This window comes from Calliphora vicina, chromosome 1, assembly GCF_958450345.1.
Source record: "Calliphora vicina chromosome 1, idCalVici1.1, whole genome shotgun sequence".
NCBI classification, from domain to species: Eukaryota; Metazoa; Arthropoda; class Insecta; order Diptera; family Calliphoridae; genus Calliphora; species Calliphora vicina.
The window spans coordinates 130,800,363-130,821,400 of NC_088780.1; positions in this window are offsets into that span (position 1 = coordinate 130,800,363).

Below are 21,038 nucleotides of genomic sequence, written 5' to 3' on the forward strand. Positions count from 1 at the left end.
GTTTCTTATGTGGCAAGCTATTTGCTGTTGTGGCAAATGAAGCCATTCATTTGTGACATCAGGCACGATAAACACAGAAATATATATTACGGAGTGTCTCAAAAAACGGCTCTCACCTTTCTTAAAACCGCTCAGAATACCTCTATATTTCTGGCACAATGGAAAAAAACCTTAAGTGGTATTCAAATAATAAAGTGAAGTTTGTACTATGCGACGCAAATCTACCCAACTATCCAGAACTTAGGCCTGTGGAAAGTATTTGGATCTTGTAAAAAAAGAACTAGAGAACACGGGAAAGGTATCCCAGGATTTTAGGCGTAAGTGGACTACCTCGTAAAAAAAGTGGGAGGATATTTATGCATTAAATGTCTGTAACTCTGATCTACGTTTTCGGACTTGTAACATTTCTAACATGCAAAGAAGCATGTAGTTATTTTCTATGTTTAAAATTTAATATACAACAGTGGGAACCATAATATTAGTCCATGTCTGCTGGCAGTCCCCATACAAATTTCCTCCTGACTATATGGTGCAGAAATGCATATCGATTAATATAAAAAAGGCGTAACTAATTTTTTTTTTTCAAAAATATCAATGTAAAAAGGGTATATTAAATAACTTCATTGAAATAAAAAAAAATAAATTTTAAATGAGAAATAAAATTTGATACCTCTTCTTATTAAAAATTGCATTCAAACTTTTTTGTGTCTAAAATTTTATGGATTTTTATTAAGTTTTTTCCTTCTCCTGTAAAGTAACAAAAAATCGAGTTACGCCTTTCTTATATTGAGCCATCGATATACAATAGCAGTATCAATACAAAATGCAGCAAAAATAAGTTCCATGTAACATAACGTATGAGTATTATTATTTCCAATAAAATGCATCATACGTATTGGTATATAATATAAATTTAATATAGTAAAAATCGATCTTTAATTTGTCATAGCTTCCATATAAAGAGCACTTCCGAAAACACATTAGCACAAATAAAAATCTTAAAAATAACGCTATCGAACCAAAATTTTTTACAGAACAGATTTATGCACAAATCATACTATTGCTTTTCGTAACGATCAGTCCACAATTTGCCATAGCTCTCATATAAGATACATATCTTCAGCTTAAATGCAAACGGACGTAACTACACAAAAATTCAAAATCGAGTTTTTGATTGATTATGTTTTTTTTTGTCAAACTACATGCTCATGCTAATTTTTAGACCCCTACGATCAAAAATGATAACTTTATTAAAGAATTTAAAGCGGATTTTTGGCTTAATGTTTTTAGCTTCTCCAGTAAAAGAATAAAAATATAAGTATAGTTACGTCCGTTTGCATTTAAGGTGACGATATACAATAATTCAGGCACATAAATATCGATATTAATTAAAAATTTAACACAATGTTTTTTTCAAGCATGAATAAAGCTTACTACTGGATTTGGTGACTATCGACATATGATTATATGTAACTCCTATATAAGGACCTCATCATTCCTTATCCTCTAGCAATGAGAAACTTACGACAGATATTTTCTAGTAATTGAAAATATGAAACTAACCAAATCGGGAGAACCAGAAAAATGTTTTTATACAAAATGCACAACAATCGGTGACTCTACTATATTGGTGGTGGTTTTATAAGATTCGTTACATCCGAATATGACACTCTTACACTCATTTTGTTTATACCCACCATCAAAAAAGAAGAGGGTGTATTGATTTTGTCATTCCTTTTGTAACACATCGAAGTATTAATAGCAAATCCTCAAAAATATATATATATTCTGGGTTCGTATAAAATTCTGTCCATCCAAATGTCTCTTGAAAACACAATAGGGCCCAAACGAAAAGAGTTAACTGGCTGAAATTTTTCACAACTACTCTCTGTATATATTGAAAATGGTAAATAGCAGTAAATGATATCACCTAGCCCCCTTACAAAATGTCACCCCGGAATACTGCTTGAGAAGTCATAAATATGTTTATAATCCAATGAAATTTAGCTGTAAACTATGGCGAAAATCAGTCAGCATTCGTCGCTAGTCCCCATACAAGGTCCTCCTCAGAAAATGACTGGAACATTCATAAATGTCTTATAATAATTAATATCGTGATGAAATTGGACACAAGCTAGTTTTATGCGAACATAAATCTTTCTACCAACCCATATAAAACCTATATAAGAAAAATGTTTTATTGTCACATATTGCTGGCGGCTATATAAGATTCGTCACAGCCGAATATAATATTCTTAATTGTTACTTTCTTTTTAATAATATCAAAAGAAATACTGAAAATAAATTTCGTTGTTAATGTTATCGAGAATGAATTTTTAATTTTTAGTGCATTTGTTGTTTCCTTACTTGCTATGGAATTGGAAAAAAAATTATAAGCTGAATTTTGTCCAATATGTTTTAAACGATACTGTGTATGAACAATATGAATAAAAATATCCAATTTAAATTATTTTCATATTAATTTCTCCACGAGTGGTAACGTACACCGGCCACGAAATCAGCAGGGGTTGGTAGATTCAGCTAAAAGAAACAGCTTTAAACGTGATTTAATTACATAAATTTAAGCACACAAAAAATATAACAAGCAGAAATATAAGTACAAAAAAATAAATTAAAAAAATCAAACAAGAAGACATTAAAAAAATAGTTTAATTAATTTAATGGTGTGTTTTTTTCTTTATTTGCAAACTATTTTAATGTCTACTATTGTTTATAAAATTATGATTAATGACTTTATTTGTATGTAAGTAATAGTTCATTTCATTATTAATTATATATGTACAATATAAAGTATTATATTCTAAATATATTTGTACGTAATTAAAAATTAACATTAGAGTGGTTCCGATAATTTTTTGTTGAAGAACAATTCAAAGAACTTTATAATAAGGTAGATATACTGGACATGATCTTACATGATCAGGGTTCAACAAAACACTAACATTCTATATGTTAGTGTATTATATGGTACATCTTCATCTACAGTACATTTGCTACAAAATATACGAAATTCCTTAAAAAATCTTTAGTTGAAAAACATAGTTGAACGTAAGGTGTACTGATGTAGGCAGTAATTAATATATTTAATAACAAAAATTATGACGGGCAGTTAAGAAATTCGTAAGATATGGATTTATAAATATTTTTAATTGTAAAACATTTATTCCTAATGAAATAAAATAAGTTTATATTTATACCCTACATCCCTACATAGTGAGGAGGATATACTGGATTTGTGCAGATGCTTGTAACGCCCAAAAATATTAGTCTGGTGTGTAAGACCCATTAAGATGGGTGTAAGACCCATCTTAATGTATACCGATCGACTCAGAATCACTTTCTGAGTCGATTAAACGATATCCTTCAGTTCGTCCGTCTGGCTGTCCATTAGAGTTGTGTAGCTCATGAATGACCTAGTTCAATTGAGTTATTCACTCAACTGAGCGAAGTGAATCATTCATTATACTGAGCGTTTTTAGCTCACCACTGAGCGTTTTCAACTGAGCGGTTTTGTTTTAAGCTCATGAAAGAGGTGCACAAACACATTCATTTGTCATCTTCAATGTTTCACATGTTTCACTTTACTCGTCAAATCTGTAACATTCTTTCGCTCACTGACATTGAAAAGTGAGTGAGTATTGTGTCCTATAAAAATAAAACGATCATTCGAATGTAGGTTTGTTGTATGTATATGATCGTATGCTGCCGCGTATATATTTTTGCTTTGATATGATACAACGTTTGTATGAACTGTTTCAAGAATTATTAGAGTTATTCATATTGATTTTGTTTTCATGAATTTTTATATGTGTGCTATTGAATGAGTGTGAATTTATTTATGGTATGGTGATGTAGAATGAAATAAAGAAAGAGTATTGCTACAGTTTGTAAGTATATTTCATAAAATAATAATGAAAAAGGGAAATACATAATTGTTATTTTTAAAATAATAATTGCAATTGAAAACAGATATCTTATGCACTTTTTTACTGTACTGATACATCTACATCATTTGTCAGGTGCCATGAGCGACCTATCGTGGGTTTTTCGCTGTTTTGTGAAATGACAGTTTTACGTTATTTTTTATTTTGTAAAACAATAAAAACTTATTCCTTTAATTCAGAAATTCTATTTATATATCGTCACCTAAAATGCAAAATAACGTAACATCACTTTTCATAAGTTTATAGGAGAAGCAAAAAACGATATAAAATGAAAACTACTTGAGGGAAATCGTTCCCTGACATCAATTGATGTTATAGAAGCAAATTTAAAAGATAATATTTCTTTAACACTTAGAACGGTTGAGTTGGAATTAGAACTAAAATTTGATATTTAGATGGCGCTGTTATTAAAATAGTGCCTATTTTATATTAAAAAAATATATTTTTCAATTTTGAATTTTAAACAAAGGAAACAAAAACCTGTAACACAACAGCGAAAAATAAGTAAGACAAAATTTGTTTTTGATAAAGTCAAAATATGCTATTAAACAGTAAAATATGCTCTAAAACGCAAAAATATGACATAAATATGCTCCTAAAACAAATATATGCAAAAATATGAATTTAAGGGTCAAATATGCACTAACATATCGATGCCAAAATTCTTAAATAGTTCTGAAACGTGTAAATATCTTATCCATGTGCCCATTAGACTCACCAGAAAAAACATGCATTTGCATATTTTGGTTTCCCTGGTAATCAATAATAAAATCAATTTCGAATTTTTTGATGATACGTTGTTTTGCATTTTAGGTGACGATATGTATTGTTAGATCATAAAATAATTAAACTTCCGTTACTCACAACTGATCTAGTTGTGAAGAGATTATTTTCAAACACGCCTTTCTTTTATTGATATCAATTTGATACATTACGACTAGTCTCGATTTAAAATGATTGCGACGAGGTTAAGTTAATGTTGAAAATATTTTCATGCAAATTATACCATAAAACTATTTATCTTTCTATTTTTAGTAGAAATTTTGTTGATCATATTTACATATATGTATAAGTTGTAAAAATCAGGTAAAAAAACATTATGTAAATGGGAAAACCCCCAAAAAATTGCAACAGTATTCATTTTGGATTAGTTATTGTTACATTTTTATTTTGGATCACAATTATCAGATCATCAAAATATTTTTCCTTTTTCAAATTCCAGTTATTATCTTGAATTTTTGGTAATTTTATTACGTGTTATATATTTTCCAATTAGAATTAGTAATAATTTAGTCCTTATAGTTAGTGAATGTTCTGCTTAACAAATATTGTCTAAACATTTGGTTAGCAGCGGAAATTAGAAATAATAAAAATATAACTCTTTTTTTTCGCAAAAATATAAGTTTAAATAAAATTTCACACATAAATCTCTAATTGTCAAAAGACTGTGTGTTTTTACAACTAACAACAGTAACAATTGATTTATTTCACTACAATCAATTCTCAAAATGAAATGGTCATTATACAACATACTGAGCTAATGAGCTAAAAGAGCGACCTAGATCATTTCAGTGAGCTGAGCAGAAAAGAGCAATCACTTCACTGAGCTAATAAATCCAACTCTACTGTCCATATAAATATACTTTTGAATATATTTCGATAAAATTCGACCCAGGGATCCAAAAATAAACGATTTTCAATTTCAAAAACTCGCAGATTTTTGCTGTTTTTTTGGGTATAAAAGACTTATTTTTTGAATATCTCGTCGTTATGTTCTTCGGAATTTAACATATTTTTTTATCAAAATTTCAAAATTTAGGGCACATGTTCTAAAATTCCCAAACTGGGATTAAAAAACTGAAAGCTGCTTTGAAAACCTGATGTATTATCTATTTATGCCCAAAATATTTTTCTAGCACCGAAGGAAATGTGGACCCTATAGGCAAAATAGCTAAAATAAAATTTTTAAGATTTTTGTTCCAATTTGTTGGAATTGCGGGAATAGCTTTAACCTTTTGACAAGCAAAAAACAACATTAAAACAGGGATTTAAGGGGTTAAAATGTTCCGCAAAAATATTATCCGTAAAATTTTACTAAAAGTCCCTGAATATACCAAAACGGAGAATTCAACCAGAAAGTCAGAAATAAGACACAACAAAAGAGATCCTAGGGTTAATTTTAAAGTACCCCAAAAATTTAGAATGAAAAAAAATAGTTCAAATTTAACTAAAGATCACTAATATCTCTATTATTTTACCTTCGATAGCAAATTTGGATATGAAGTATTCATTAATTACATTTTTTTAGCTCTAAGCAATTCCACTCCATTATCATACAATGTCCAGCACATGAATGCTTTTGAATTTATAGCGTTGTTCAATGGGTGCGCATGTCTGATGAAATTTTTGACCAAAATCCAACAAAAATTTTTTTAAATTCCCATATGGATTACTTTGAGAACCAGTTGTTAACAGAATCTGATGAGCATGATGAACAATTTCATCGGACATGCGCACCCATTGAAGAATGCTTATAGCTGAAATATGCTGGGCATTTTATGATAATGAAAAATGCAATTTCACCAATATATCCCTGAATTTAGATCAATAAAATGGATGTTATAGAAAAGATAATTTTGTGCACAGTACCACTACAAACAATTTTTTTTATTCAACTATTAAACAAAAAAAAATAGAATAATCAAAAATTAAAACCGGCATATTTTAAAAACAAGAGTTGTCAAAAAAAAAAAAAATTGATTTGAAAATTAAATGTGCCAAAATATCAATTTTGTTCCTCTGTGTTATTTAAGCCAAGTTGAAAAGAAGGAAATCATTGAAATATCTGTTATGAAATTCAAATCGCTAGCCAAAAATTTTGTTTTATTTCCATTTAAGCATGAACCTCACTAATATGTAAATATTTAATACATGTATATAAGTAATTTGCACCTAGTAAATTAATAAATTTATTTCAATTTACATAAAAAACCAACAATAATATATAATTATTGCGATAATTAATCTGTATTTAAGTATTGTTTTTCTATTTTATTCTCAGCATAATAATGAAATATTCACAATTGATTTCACAGAATGCCGCAGCAAAAATTATTTATTACAGTTTAGTGGTTATAAATAAAATTGCATTAAATATGAATTTGCGAACAAATTTAAAGAAAATAAGATACTGTCAGTAACACTCGGTGGTTCTGGCACGGATTTAGCTCCGATTTTTTCGATTTTTTTTTTGGTTCTATAAAGTAAGGTTTGAATAAAATCGGATAATGTTAACTCGTTCGTTGTTGCCCAGCAGTTCTAGGAGACAGTCCCGAAATAGTGAGTTTACCTATCATTTACGGTTACAACTAGTTGCATAACTAGCTACTTGACTACTCCTAAGCCGTTTTTGATTACAATGAGACTGTTTGATAGCTGGTCCAAAGTAATCAACACATTGGATTCACCAAGACATACACAGATAGTCCATTGAACGATTGCTTGTAAACAAACCTTCCTCCCTCCGACAGCTCTCCTACAAAGAGCACATACGTATCAAATGACTCAAATTATATAAATTGTAGTCAGCCAAGTGATAAGACATTTCTGACAACTACTGTATATAGGGGATACATTGACTATACATATGTACATTAGAGTGTCCCTTAGAATTAAATTTTTTGAAATGTTGACACGGTACCCCCTAAAAACTTTCGTAATGACCTAAAATACCACCAAAAAAATGTTAGCTTGTTCTAAGAAGGGCAACCCGTGCCGACTTTCGATTTAGTTTTGTGGTGCATTTACAAAGGGAAAATGCATTTTTTCAGTTTTTTTTTAAAGTTTGCTATTAAGTTACTTTTGCAATATAACTTAAAAGAATCGAAATGTGTACGTAATAGTCGTTCTAAAGAGATATAAAAGACAAAAATTGGTTAAAAAATGTTAAAGTTATTAAAAAATCGCAAAGCCATTAACGTGTCTCAGGCCACTAGAACAAAAAATGTAGGAACAAAATTAACATATTTTGAGAAATATTAAAACAAAAGTTTATTCTTATTAAAAATATATCCATATTTACTTGTATAAGAGTTTTTATCTTCATAGGATACAGTTAACGCAGGTAATTTCAAATTTTTAAAAATTTTGTTAAACAAATTTCAGAATTTTTTTAATCATGACATGGGGCTTTATTTACAACATAATAGGGAATAAAAATGTGAAAAAAATATGTCAATACCTCCTATAGTTTTTCCGTACATGTGATATAAATTTTGCGATATTCAAGAAAAACTAATTTTTTGGCCATATTTTGGCGAATGAGCCGAATTTTCTTTTTTGGCCGATTCTGATGAAACTTTAGAAAAATATAACATGAAGTCTATTATCTATCTATATAAATAAAAATCAAATGCCGTTCGTTGGTAATTGCATCAGTAGAGAACGGCCGGACCGATTTAGAAAAATTTTTTTTTAAATGTTGGTCATAGCCCAACTTAGGTTTTTACGGAATGAAAAATTGAACACGCCCACTTTTTTTTATTTATCTAAAATCGGAAAACGGCTACACCAATTTGGCTAATTTTTTGTTTAATTGATTATAGCAATCCAATTTAAGTTTTTACTGAAAGAAAAATTTACCAAATCAATTTTTTTTCGATATATCTAAAATCGCAGGACGCGTGTACCGATTTAACTAATTTTTAATAATACATAGTCCGCAAAAGTTTTTCATAAATAAAAATTGTCCACGTCCACTAATACGCCCACTTATTACATACATCTGCAAAATACATCGGTCTGTGATCAATTATATTTCAGACCACAATTCGATTACTTATATAAAAACTCACAATAGCTTAAATCGATAATAACTTTGCTAATAAGCGTTTAATCAAGAAAAGGAGCCCGATCTGTGATCACTCATATTTCTAACCAAAAATCGATTTTTTATATAAAAACGCAAAATATCTAAATTCGCTAATAACTTGGCCAATAAGCGTTTAATCAAGAAAAGGAGCCCGATCTGTGATCACTCATATTTCTAACCAAAAATCGATTTTTTATATAAAAACTCAAAATATCTAAATTCGATAATAACTTGGCCAATAAGCGTTTAATCAAGAAAAGGAGCTCGATCTGTGATCACTCATATTTCTGACCAAAAATCGATTTTTTATATAAAAACTCACAATATCTAAAATCGATAATAACTTGGCCAATAAGCGGTTAATCAAGAAAAGTAGCACGATCTGTGATCACTCATTTTTCAAACCAAAAATCCATTTTTATATAAAAACTCAAAATATCTAAATTCGCTGATAACTTGGGCAATAAGCGTTTAATCAAGAAAAGGAGCTCGATCTGTGATCACTCATATTTCTGACCAAAAATCAATTATTATATAAAAATTCAAAATATCTAAATTCGCTAATAACTTGGCCAATAAGCGTTTAATCACGAAAAGGATATCGATCTGTGATCACTAATATTTCTGACCAAAAATCGATTTTTTATATAAAAACTCACAATATCTAAAATCGCTAATAACTTTTAAAATAAGCGTTTAATCAAGAAAAGGAGCTCGATCTGTGATCACTCATATTTCTGACCAAAAATCGATTTTTTATATAAAAACTCACAATATCTAAAATCGCTAATAACTTTTCCAATAAGCGTTTAATCAAGAAAAGGAGCTCGATCTGTGATCAATCATTTTGCAGACCAAAATTCGATTACTTATATAAAAACTCATAATATGTACAATGTACATTAATTTACATGTATTATGTTGTTGCAAGACTTAGGTTTTTGACAACAAACTTAAGTTCTTTGTCTCTCAGAAGCGCTTCTATGTATATTTTATTCTATGTCCTATATAAATAAAAATTATCATTCAATAATACGTTTTTTTTTCTTTTAATTATTTTTACCCTTTTCAGACCGCTTCTCACAAATTCACAAATCGAGCATAAGCATTTTGTTAACTTGGACAGGACAACATCTGTCGGGTCAGCTAGTAAGAGATAATTGTTAGTTACTACAAGGTTTTTTGTAGTGCTTGGTACATGCAATTTTTTTGAAATCGGAACACAGACAAAGAAAATGTATTGTTTTAAATATTTAACATACCCGAGGTGTCCTACTTTGGGGACCCCACATCTGGTGATATGGTCCAAATGTGATGACGTCCAAATTCAAAACTTAAACTCGACATGACCTATTTGCGCATGTAAAATTTCATTCAAACCGAACTAACCATTTAGAAGTTAAAGATTTATTTCCCTTTTTTTTATTTTGCTATACCACTGTGCGGCATTGCACCGATTTTCATTATATGTTATTAAGGACCGCTGTTTATTTTACATTTTATTTAGTAAAATATTATAGGAATTTGTTAATATAGGAATACCTGAATATTGAATATTGAAAATGATTTTTTCAAAAATTTTGCAGTTCATTATGTTGGAGAAAAAATAAAAAAAAAATGCTGTATAGACTGAAATTACTGAGACTAACAGATTTTATATATACAAAGACATTTTTAAGACTCAGTTGGAAAAAAGTCTTGGAACAAATTATATTGATATCGATATTTTCAATCTTTATTATGTAACTAATATACATTTTTTTTTGCAATTTCGAGTATTCTGTATTGATTGTTTCTAGTCGCCATTCCTGTAAAATAATTTTCGTGTATAACTTTTAGTATTTAGAGAGGAGTGCTTCTACTAGCTCGAGGTCAGAGAGAAAACACACTCTTGGGTCTGACAACTTTTTACATCTCATAAACTAATGACTCGTTTCTCGAAATATGGATCATTAGGATCATGATATAAAAATTATTAGTTCTGTTGGAATAAATAGGAGAAAAATAAATCTAAACAAAATAAAGGCTTTATTCATAAGAAATTTTTAAATTTATTATATTTTGTTTTATAAACCTTTTATAAGAATAAAAATTTATTATGAATAAGTGGATTAATATATGTATGTGATCGAGTATTTAAAGTAATTAATAAAAAAATGTTTTCTTAATGAAAATCCAGTAAATTTTCATAACAAAAATTAAAAATTTGTCTAACCTAAATAGTTTGCATTTTATATTTAAATATTTTATTTTTCTATTTCTACCACTGCCCCTCAGTTATCGTTTTCTTTGATATTTATAAACAATTTGACATTTTCCTTTACCGTTTTCATTGAGTGCCCGTGGGAGATTTGAAATTCATATAGTATTTAAATATTTGTGTCTTTGCGTTTTGTATCTGTATTAAGTGCGGCAAGTGGAGTATAAAACAAGTAAGAAAGTATAGTTGGTCAAGCCCGACCATATGATACCCTATACCGATAAGATGATTATAAATAGTTTTCTTTTAAAATTTATATGGGAGCTATGACTAATTATGGACCAATCGCCATAAAATTAGGTGGCATTTCTTCTGAATATATGAAACTTATTCGTGTTGAATTTTATTTGAATACCATATTTTTTTTGGAAATTTATACTAGTTAAAATGATTTTCGGAAGTGGGTCTTATATGGGAACAGTGACTGATTATGGAACGATTGTTATAAAATTTGGTGACATGACTTTTGTGTATATACAATTTATTTCTGTTGAATTTTATTTGAATACCAATATTTTTAAGAAATCGATACTCGTTCAAATGATTTTCGAAAGTGGAACTTACATGGAAACTATGACTAATTATGGCCGATCGTCACAAATTGAGAGTTTGGCTTATATAAAATTAATTTGTGCTGCATTTAACTAAGATATTTGTGAGAGATTAACTACTTTCCGAAAGGGAAATTGTATTGGGGGCTAGGAGAAAAAATATTGAACCAATTATAACCAAATTTAATAGGCTTGTACCAAACTTTTTACTCTGATTACAAGGTTTTCATGGACGGTCGGAAGGACCCAGAAATTATCCGGAGCCGATTGGTATACTTTATAGTGGGTGTTAGTACAATATTTTTACACGTTACAAACATCAACACTAACCCAATATACCATCCCCACTACGGTGGTGAAGGGTGTAAAACCATACATACAAATATCTTTGAGGATCTGCGCTGGTGTAGTACATGAGCCTTTCTACATTTGTGTGTTTTATTTTAATTCTTATATTTTTTTTTGTTTCTGACATGGCAAAAACATGGGAAAACAAATGGAACTCGATTGTAGAAAAGATTTTTCGCTTCAATGACCGCAATTTTTTGTAATTAACGAACGTAATCACTTAAAGTAATTAAAATGTTTTTTTCCTCCAACATTCTCTTTCAATTCTTTGTTGCTGGTATCCTTTTTTTAAATTTTATTGTGCTCATCTTGGTTTAAAAAAAAAATCGGGAGCATTTAATAAAAAGAAATTGTAGGCTTAAAGCATTGGATAAAATGTAATGGGATACGATTATTCAAGGTTGTTTTTTTTTAATTAAATGTATACTCGTTTTATTTATAATAATAAGGCAAAAATAATGAAAATGTAGTATTAAATAAAAAAAGGAAAATGGTTGTATAACATCTACACGAATACAATTCAAATTGGCGGAAATATCTTTGAGATTAAATTGTAATTTCTTCCGGTATTTACCGATGTGTCTATTATAATAATTTTGTATAATATAATAATCAAATGTGGTTTGATACTCACAGATGCGGATATATCTGTAATATATATTAAATATATTTTACCTGATTATGTGGACATTAGTTATTTCAATTATTTACATTTCTTTCATTTATTTTTAATCTTTATATTTGATGGTGACCTTTAATTAAGGACAGTTTAATATTTCCATCTTTTTTAAATCCATAATTCAAATTGATTTGAATTAACATACGAGTGTCATATTTTTTATAATGTTTGTTTAACTTGATTCGTATTCGTTTAATTTTGTTGCATTGTTTTTGATTTTGGAAAGGATTGGCTAACATTGCTTTAAGTTTGTAGTTTACTGAAGCTGACATTTTTGTACCCTACACCACCACAGTTGGGAGGGGTATTATGCGTTTGTGCAGATGTTTGTAACGCCCAAAAATATTAGTCTAACACCCACCTTAAAGTATACCGATCGACTTAGAATTCTGAGTCGATTAAACGATGTCCGTCCGTCCATCTGGTTGGCTGGCTGTCCATGTAAACGCAGAGTACAGGTCGCAATTTTGAAGATATTTCGATCAAATTTGGTACATATTATTTTTTCGGCCTAAGGACCAAGCCTGTTGAAACTGGCTTAAAGCGGTCCATTATTTCATCTAGCCCTCATACAAATGTCCTTCCGAAATCGGTCATAAATGTTTAATTTATAAATGTATCTCCAAAAATTGCGCCCCAAATATGTTTTATATATACGAAATTCATGTCACCAAATTTTGTTACGATCGGTCCATAATTAGTCATAGCTCCCATATAGACCCGCTTCCGAAAATCACTTTAACGTGCATAAATCGCTTAAAAATGTTGGTATACTCACGAAATTCAACATAGTAAACTTTTATATAGACATAAATCACACGACCTAATTTCATGGTTATCGGTCCATAATTGGTCATAGCCCCCATATAAGGCCCACTTCCGACAATCACTCAAAAATATAAATTATTGAAATTTTAAAAGACAAATGTTTTTGCTCTTTTACTTAGTGTAGGGTATTATATGGTCGGGATTGACCGACCATACTTTCTTACTTGTTTTATTTGAAATCGCCTAAATTAACATTTGAATTCCCTGAAATAATTATTTGGATGTAGTATCATCTAATACCATTTTAGCCAAATTGCTAACACAGATTTTTTTTTTTTTTTTTTGTAATGAAATTTTAAAAAATTTAGTTTTGAGAAATTTGGAATAAATTTTATGAGAACTTTGATAAAATTTCATTAATTTTGCCACGAGAACATTGTAAGTTGTCAAGCGAAAAAGGACATTTTGAAGATTTGAACAGAGTGGGCCAAAAAAAGTACTGAGAATTGTCCAGTGATACGAACACCTACTTTATCCATTCCAAACATTCATACATTTTACAAGCGTGTTTCCGAGAATTTTTTAATTTCTTAACTGAATGGGAACACTACATCTGTCAACCGGCATCTGTCATTAAAATTTGAACAATCGGCGTCATTTATTTTATGTTTGACAACCATTGATAGCAGACCAACTCGTGACTTGAGGAGCAAATGGAAAAAGGTGAATTTCGTCTGTTCAATAAGCAGAAAAACACCACCACTCAACATCTTCACTTTTATTTTAATTGTGAAGAAGTGGTTTACTGAATTTCGTTGTGTCCCCGATGAGTGCTCTACACCCGAAACTATTGAAAAAATTCAACATACGGTGTTGGCTGATCGAAGATAAAAAGTCTGAGAGATTGTGAACGCCGTAGGCATCTCACATGGCTCAGTGGTTTGAATTTTGAATGATCTCTTGAGTATAAAAGCTTTCCGCAAGAAGACTGCCGCACATGTGTAGTTTCCATGCCAAAAATCAATGAATTAGGCTACGAAATGCTTCAGAGTGACTATTTCTTGTTTCCAACGAGATTCGACTTCAACTTGCATCTAATTTTGAAGACCTCGACAAATTTTATTTTTTGGAAGGAAAAAAAAATTGATTTTCATTCAAAAAGGCTCCGACTTGTTATAGCTGTAAATAGAGACCTTCATAATTGTCGAAGATTGATCAGTTTCGTAATTGAAAACACAAAAAATAACAAAAATGTGTTTTCAATTACGAAAATTATCTATTCAATAATTTTTGTATTTAAAATTCAACCTATAACGAAAATTATGTATTCAATTGTCAAAATTATCAAATTCAAAACTCAAAATTCAGTAGAAAATAACAGAAAATTTAGTTTTTGAGCACATGAATACTTGATTCAATTATAAAATAATTGAGACCAGTTCAATATGTGATACTTAGTGTAAGGTATTATATCGTTGGTCTTGACAGACCATCATTTTTTACTTGTTTTATTACAATTTTTACCTAATTTCAACTTATTGATTATGACGCAATTAATTACAATTAGCAGCTTATATATTTTAGAGAATTTATACTGTATATTAAATAATGGTGCTGTTTACGGCAAAACAATTAATCATATATTTTAATAAGGTTTTTCGGTTAATAATAGGCCATTTACTGTACATATTTAAGGCTTTTGTATTGAGACAAAAGATTTCATAATTATTATTCATGTTTCACAAAATCTTATTAGTTTGATAATTAATTCCAAATAATAAAAAAAAACAAATTTAAATGCTATAAATTAGTTGTATAAAACAATTCAGCATATTTTTCATTTTTGCTTGGAAGAAGGCCACTAATACAATTTTGTGGTTCCCAAGACTACTGGTCATTTATCATTATTCGCAAAATGGATTTTAAATATCTAATCAAGGATTAAAATCTTGTGTGTGAAATATTGTGTTTACACATACTTAAAAGTTATAGAAATTTGCAACATCCTAAAACACACACAATAGTAATTTTAAAATCCATCAGTTCTGGGTGACTGCCTCGAACAAGTGATTTTACATATCATTTGGAGTCATCACTGGTTACATGATTATCTACGTGACTAGTTATTTTAACATTTGAGTGTTCTAAGCAGCGGATAAATTGACCCTACATAGATTACAAAGGGCAGACAGTCCCTTTAGCTGGTCCAAAGTAGTCAACTTATGGAATTCATATACCGGTTACATAACAATAGTTACTTTACTAGCTACTTAGCTGGTTAATTGGCAAGCGAAGTAAGTAGTTCTTTTAACATATACATATCCTAGTCGTAAAATAATCTGTAGCATGTAAAATAATCTGTGTTTAAAATCATATGTATATACATTTAATTAGATGCAAGTAAGTAATCTATTCGAGAGTAGTCGGAGGAAGGTTTATCTACATGCAATCGGTTATTGGACTCTACTTAAGCAGTATGTGAATCAAATGCGTTGACTACTTTGGACCAGCTATCAAACAGTCTCATTGTAATAAAAAAATGTTTGGGACATGCTCGTGTTAAAACAACTAGTCGTACAGCTAGTTATGTAACATGTTATCACCTTAAATGATAGTTAAAATCACTAGTTCGGGTCAGTCTCCTAGAACTGCTGGGATGTATCTATGTAGGCATGTCTAATACATTTCTAATGAACAAACAAAAATGTTTTAGCCCATTCAACATCACGCTTAAGAACATTGCATGTAGTTATGTGTATTAGGGTTAACCTTATTTTGCACTTTTTTTAAGTTTCGATACTCTTAAATTGTTCTCCGTCATATAAAAACCAAAGGGTGAATATTTTAGTAACACCACACAATGTTTAAAAGTTGTACAATTTATTTAAAAATCACAATTTTGTGTCAATGTACACAGAGAAAACTGATTCGAATTTGTTGTCTATCGAATGATTCTCCTGCACACATAGAATTTGTGGGTTCTATCAACATAAAGTCAGTTGATAAAAAATATTTTCGATTGAAGAAACCAACAATTTTGTTACCCCTTCTTAACCAAAACTGTAAAATTCGTTCACTAAGGCAGAATCATTCGATTGGCAAACAAATTCGGTTGTATCTACGAATCTGTTGTCTCTGTGTAGCAATATTTATATAAAACTTAAAAAAAATTTTAGTTTTTATATTTCATTCGCTCTAAAATCTTTAAATATAAAATTTAAAATTATTTTGACATCGATATCTTTTATAAATTTTTAAAACAAAATAAAATTGAATTTCATGCATAAGCCACAAATTAAAAATTTTACATTTATGAACTAATTTTGAAAAACGTAACGAAACGTTTTTTAAAAAAAAAAAATTTAATTTTTGAATTCTCATATTTTTCAAAACGTATTTTTCGTTCCTTTATATAAACTTGAATTTTATAAAACAGAACAAAACGTTCCCAAGCGCTTGAAACATCAAAATCAAACGATGAGAATTTTATTTCGTTTCAATACATTTTTCATTGAATTTTAAATTTTCAAAGAAAAAACATTTTTTTGAGAATGTGTTTTTTCCAGAGACATAAATGTTATAAGAAATATTTAAAAAAATTGATCCATAATTGTTATATTGTAGAAATAAAATTTTGTTTCTTTAACTAATAGTTATTTTCAATCAAATAAATTTTGATTTCCTATAAGAGTTATTCAAAATATTTATTTTTTTTCGTTGCTCATAACTTTTATTTTCAATTTATAATCTTTTACGTTGCCTAATAAGAGTTATTCATAAAATATATTTTTTTTCGTTGCTCATAATTTTATTTTCGATTTATATATTTTTACGTTGCTTAATATGAGTTATTCTAAAGAATATTTTTTTTCGTTACTCCTAGCATTTATTTTCGATTTATATGTTTTTCAAAGGACCAAAGCAACAAAGTGCGAAGTAAACAAACTTTGTTTACTTTCAAATTTCTTTTTCAGTTGAAAAATATTTCGGTAACATCTCCTGAAGTATCTCCCCTTCAACCAATATCCGATTTTCTGGCTGGCGAATTTAAATACGTCATCGTTGCTCAGAACATCAATTAGAGAACTTGAAGTGGATTTATCTTCAGGAGATGACGAAGACAATACATCTCGAGAGTTATTAGCAGATATAGCTGAAATAGACAACTTTAAGCCTGTGAGACTGGACGTAGAAGCCGATTTGTTACATTATTGGGAAGAGAAAAAGTATACTTTTCCATTTTTACGTAAATTGGTTCATAATGTCCATGCAGTACTGGCTACACAGGATTCTGTGGAAAGAGCATTTTCTGTTCTGCGTCTTTTTTTGACTGATAAAAGGTGCAACTAAGCGTCTTTTTTGTGACTTTAAAGGTGAAATACAATGTTTGTACTAATAAAATGCTAGCGAGGCGACCAAAAAAAACTTCTTTTCAGTTATGAGCAACGAATAAACACATATTGTGGAGAATTACTCTTATTAGTCAACTTAATAACATATAAATCGAAAATAAAAGTTATGAGCAACGAAAAAAAATATATATTATGAATAACTCTTATTAGGCAACGTAAAAAAATATAAATTGAAAATAAAAGTTATGAGCAACGAAAAAAAGTAAATATTTTGAATAACACTTATTTGAAAACGTAAAAATTATTCATTGATTTATGCCTAACTTTTTCAGTCTCAAAAAATTGAATAACAGTTATTTTTGGTCTCTGGTTTTTTCTTTTCATACATAAAATATATGTTTAACAAAAAAATGTGTTTTCCAAATAATTGTAAAAAACAATCAAACATTTTAAATTTTTTTTTGTTGGAAAACAAATAAAATTTTTTTTTGGTCACAAATTTTTAAAATAATTTCTTAAAACAAACATTTTCTATCCAACTTTTTAACACTTGAGTGCCCCGTCAATAGTATGCTGGACTATTAATCTGAGGGTAAAAAATTAATTTCACATAGTATTTTTGATTATTTACAAATTTGTAATTTTTATGGCATTATTAACCACTTTATATCTGGATCAAATATAAAATATATACATGAAATTTGTTTGTTAAAAATTATTTCTGTAATTTATTTGACCAAAACTTTTATAACAAATGAGAGAGCTATATTCGACTGTGTTAAATCGTATAGATATAATCATGATTTTTGCTTAAATCTTATCCATTTGAGGGCTGATTATACCGAATTTAAATAGCAACCGAGTAAGAACAAATACTAAATTAACATGCAACTTTAAATGATGTGTTACGAGGTGCAGTGTTACAAACCAGGTAGTAAGCTAATTGGTCTGCAGAAGAATGGTACTGTCAAATCTTTTGTAAATGGTAAATAATATGCCTATGATACCCTTATGACAAAGGAAAGTTTAAATACTTATGTAATAAATAAATTAACCCTGAACCATTTGGTCCCTATAAAAAGAGCTATAAATACAAATGTGGGCTTCCTTTTTTGTTTTTTAATCAATATGTAAAACATAATTATGGGAATTTTGTTGTAAAGTAGCACAAATATTTGAAAATGCTTGTTTCACTTTGTATGCAGTTTTTAATAGATGAAATACGAGAATTGCTCAATGCAGAAAGTGACTTCGATATTTCAGATTTGGAAGTTGATTATGTTTCAGGAAACAAACTAATAAATACTTATTTTAAATAAATGTAAACAAATCAAAGGCAACCAAAGTAAACTACTACGGACCAAATGGTCCCTTAACCTAAGAAACGCAGTTTTTTTATTTTTCTCAGTCCTGTTTTAAGCCAGAACCTTGTATTTTTATATATGTATATCGTTGGTGTATAAAAAGACCACTTGAGCTAAACATTTAAGTCATTATATATCACCGTACAAAAATTGGCTCAACTTAAAAGCAGGATTAATATAAGCAGAAAATAAATGGAAAAATATGCAGACAAAACATGGATATGCAATAAGACTTTAAATTAATTGTATTCTAATAAACATTTTTTTACAAAGGTTGTTTCATTTACCAAAAATTATGAAACGCCAAAAAAAAAAATTTTGTAAATAAAATTAATGTATAAAAAATTTATTTACAAAATTCCCATCTTTGGGGACAAATCCCCAATATTGGCAGGCTTGGCTGTACCGGCTTCAAGTTTCGTAAGGCCCAAAATATATATATGTTTTGGGATCTACTATAAATTCGATAAATGGTTGATGGTAAAATACTCAAAAGCAGACTTCGCACTTGATAAACAAGAGGGTATAAACTAGTGTATTCAGTAAATCGGGTTTCTGGTTTAATCGGTTAATCGAGCAAATAATTAATCGGGGTTTAGATTTAATCGGTTAATAATCGGTTAATTTTAAATTATTTGATAATTTCTATTTTAATTTTGAATTGAAAATAAAACCAGGAATTTTTTGTACTTAAAAACAAACATAACAATTAAACAATAAAATCTTTCGAACAAATTTTTTTTTAAAAAAAAATAAAAAAATGTAAAATTTTTTTTTTCGAAATCAAAGAAATGTTTCACTTTTTTTTCAAAATGATCCCTTTTTTCTCAAAAGAAAGCAGAGATATTTTCCTTGAAGACCTATTTGGTTGCTTAGTGGGATGCGAGTGGGATATAGAATGTCCAAAAAACCGGCAAATTTAAAAAACCGGTTTCCGGTTTAACCGAAAAAGTCTGTTTTTGAAAAAACCGGTTTCGATTATTGTCTTTTAAAAAAACCGGTTAAACAGTTTCGGTTTTTGTCTTCAAAAAAACCGGTTAACCGGTTTATATTAAATTTTTATTTAATGTAAATTTAGCATTTTTGAATTCTTTATGCAATTATTTTATATATTTTACTAAATGTTGTCAAATGCTACAATTTTCTATAAAATAAATCAATATTTTTAAAAATTGTATCAAAGTTTTTCATAAATATGTTTGAATAAGTTTTAGAAAATATATTTCATTAAAACCGGTTAACCGTCTTACAAAAACCGGTTTGTCAAAAAACCGAAAAGTTAAAAAAAACCGAAATCGGTGGAGTTTACAAAGATGAAAAAACCGGTTGACCGGATTCGGTTTTGGATACTCTAGTGGGATATCTATCAAAATAAATTTTTGATTTTTTTTTTGGCAAAATCGTACTTTTTTCCAAAAAGAAAGCTAAGGACTTTACCTTTAGGACCTATTTGCTCGCTTAGTGGGATGCGAGTGGGATATCTATCCTAATAAATTGTACGTCTTGAGTTTCAAAACATTTATTTCGATTGCATCCCACTATGCCATCAAAAACATCTTAAAGGAATTGACCTAAGCTTTCTTTATAGCTAAAAAATTCTAAAAAGAAATCCCTTTTGAAAAAAAGTTATATTTTGCAAAAAAAACGTTAACGGTTAATCGATTGAATATCAGAGTATTAAGTCAAAATTTTTGCAAGAAATTAACTAACTACTGTAAAAATTTGAACGTATTCCGATTACACTTTCATCTCGAAAACCACATTTGAGACCATTTTCGTGATATTATTTTGATTTAATATGCTATTTATACCCTACACCGCCATAGTGGGGAGGGTATAATGCGTTTGTGCAAAAGTTTGTAACGCCCAAAAATATTGGTC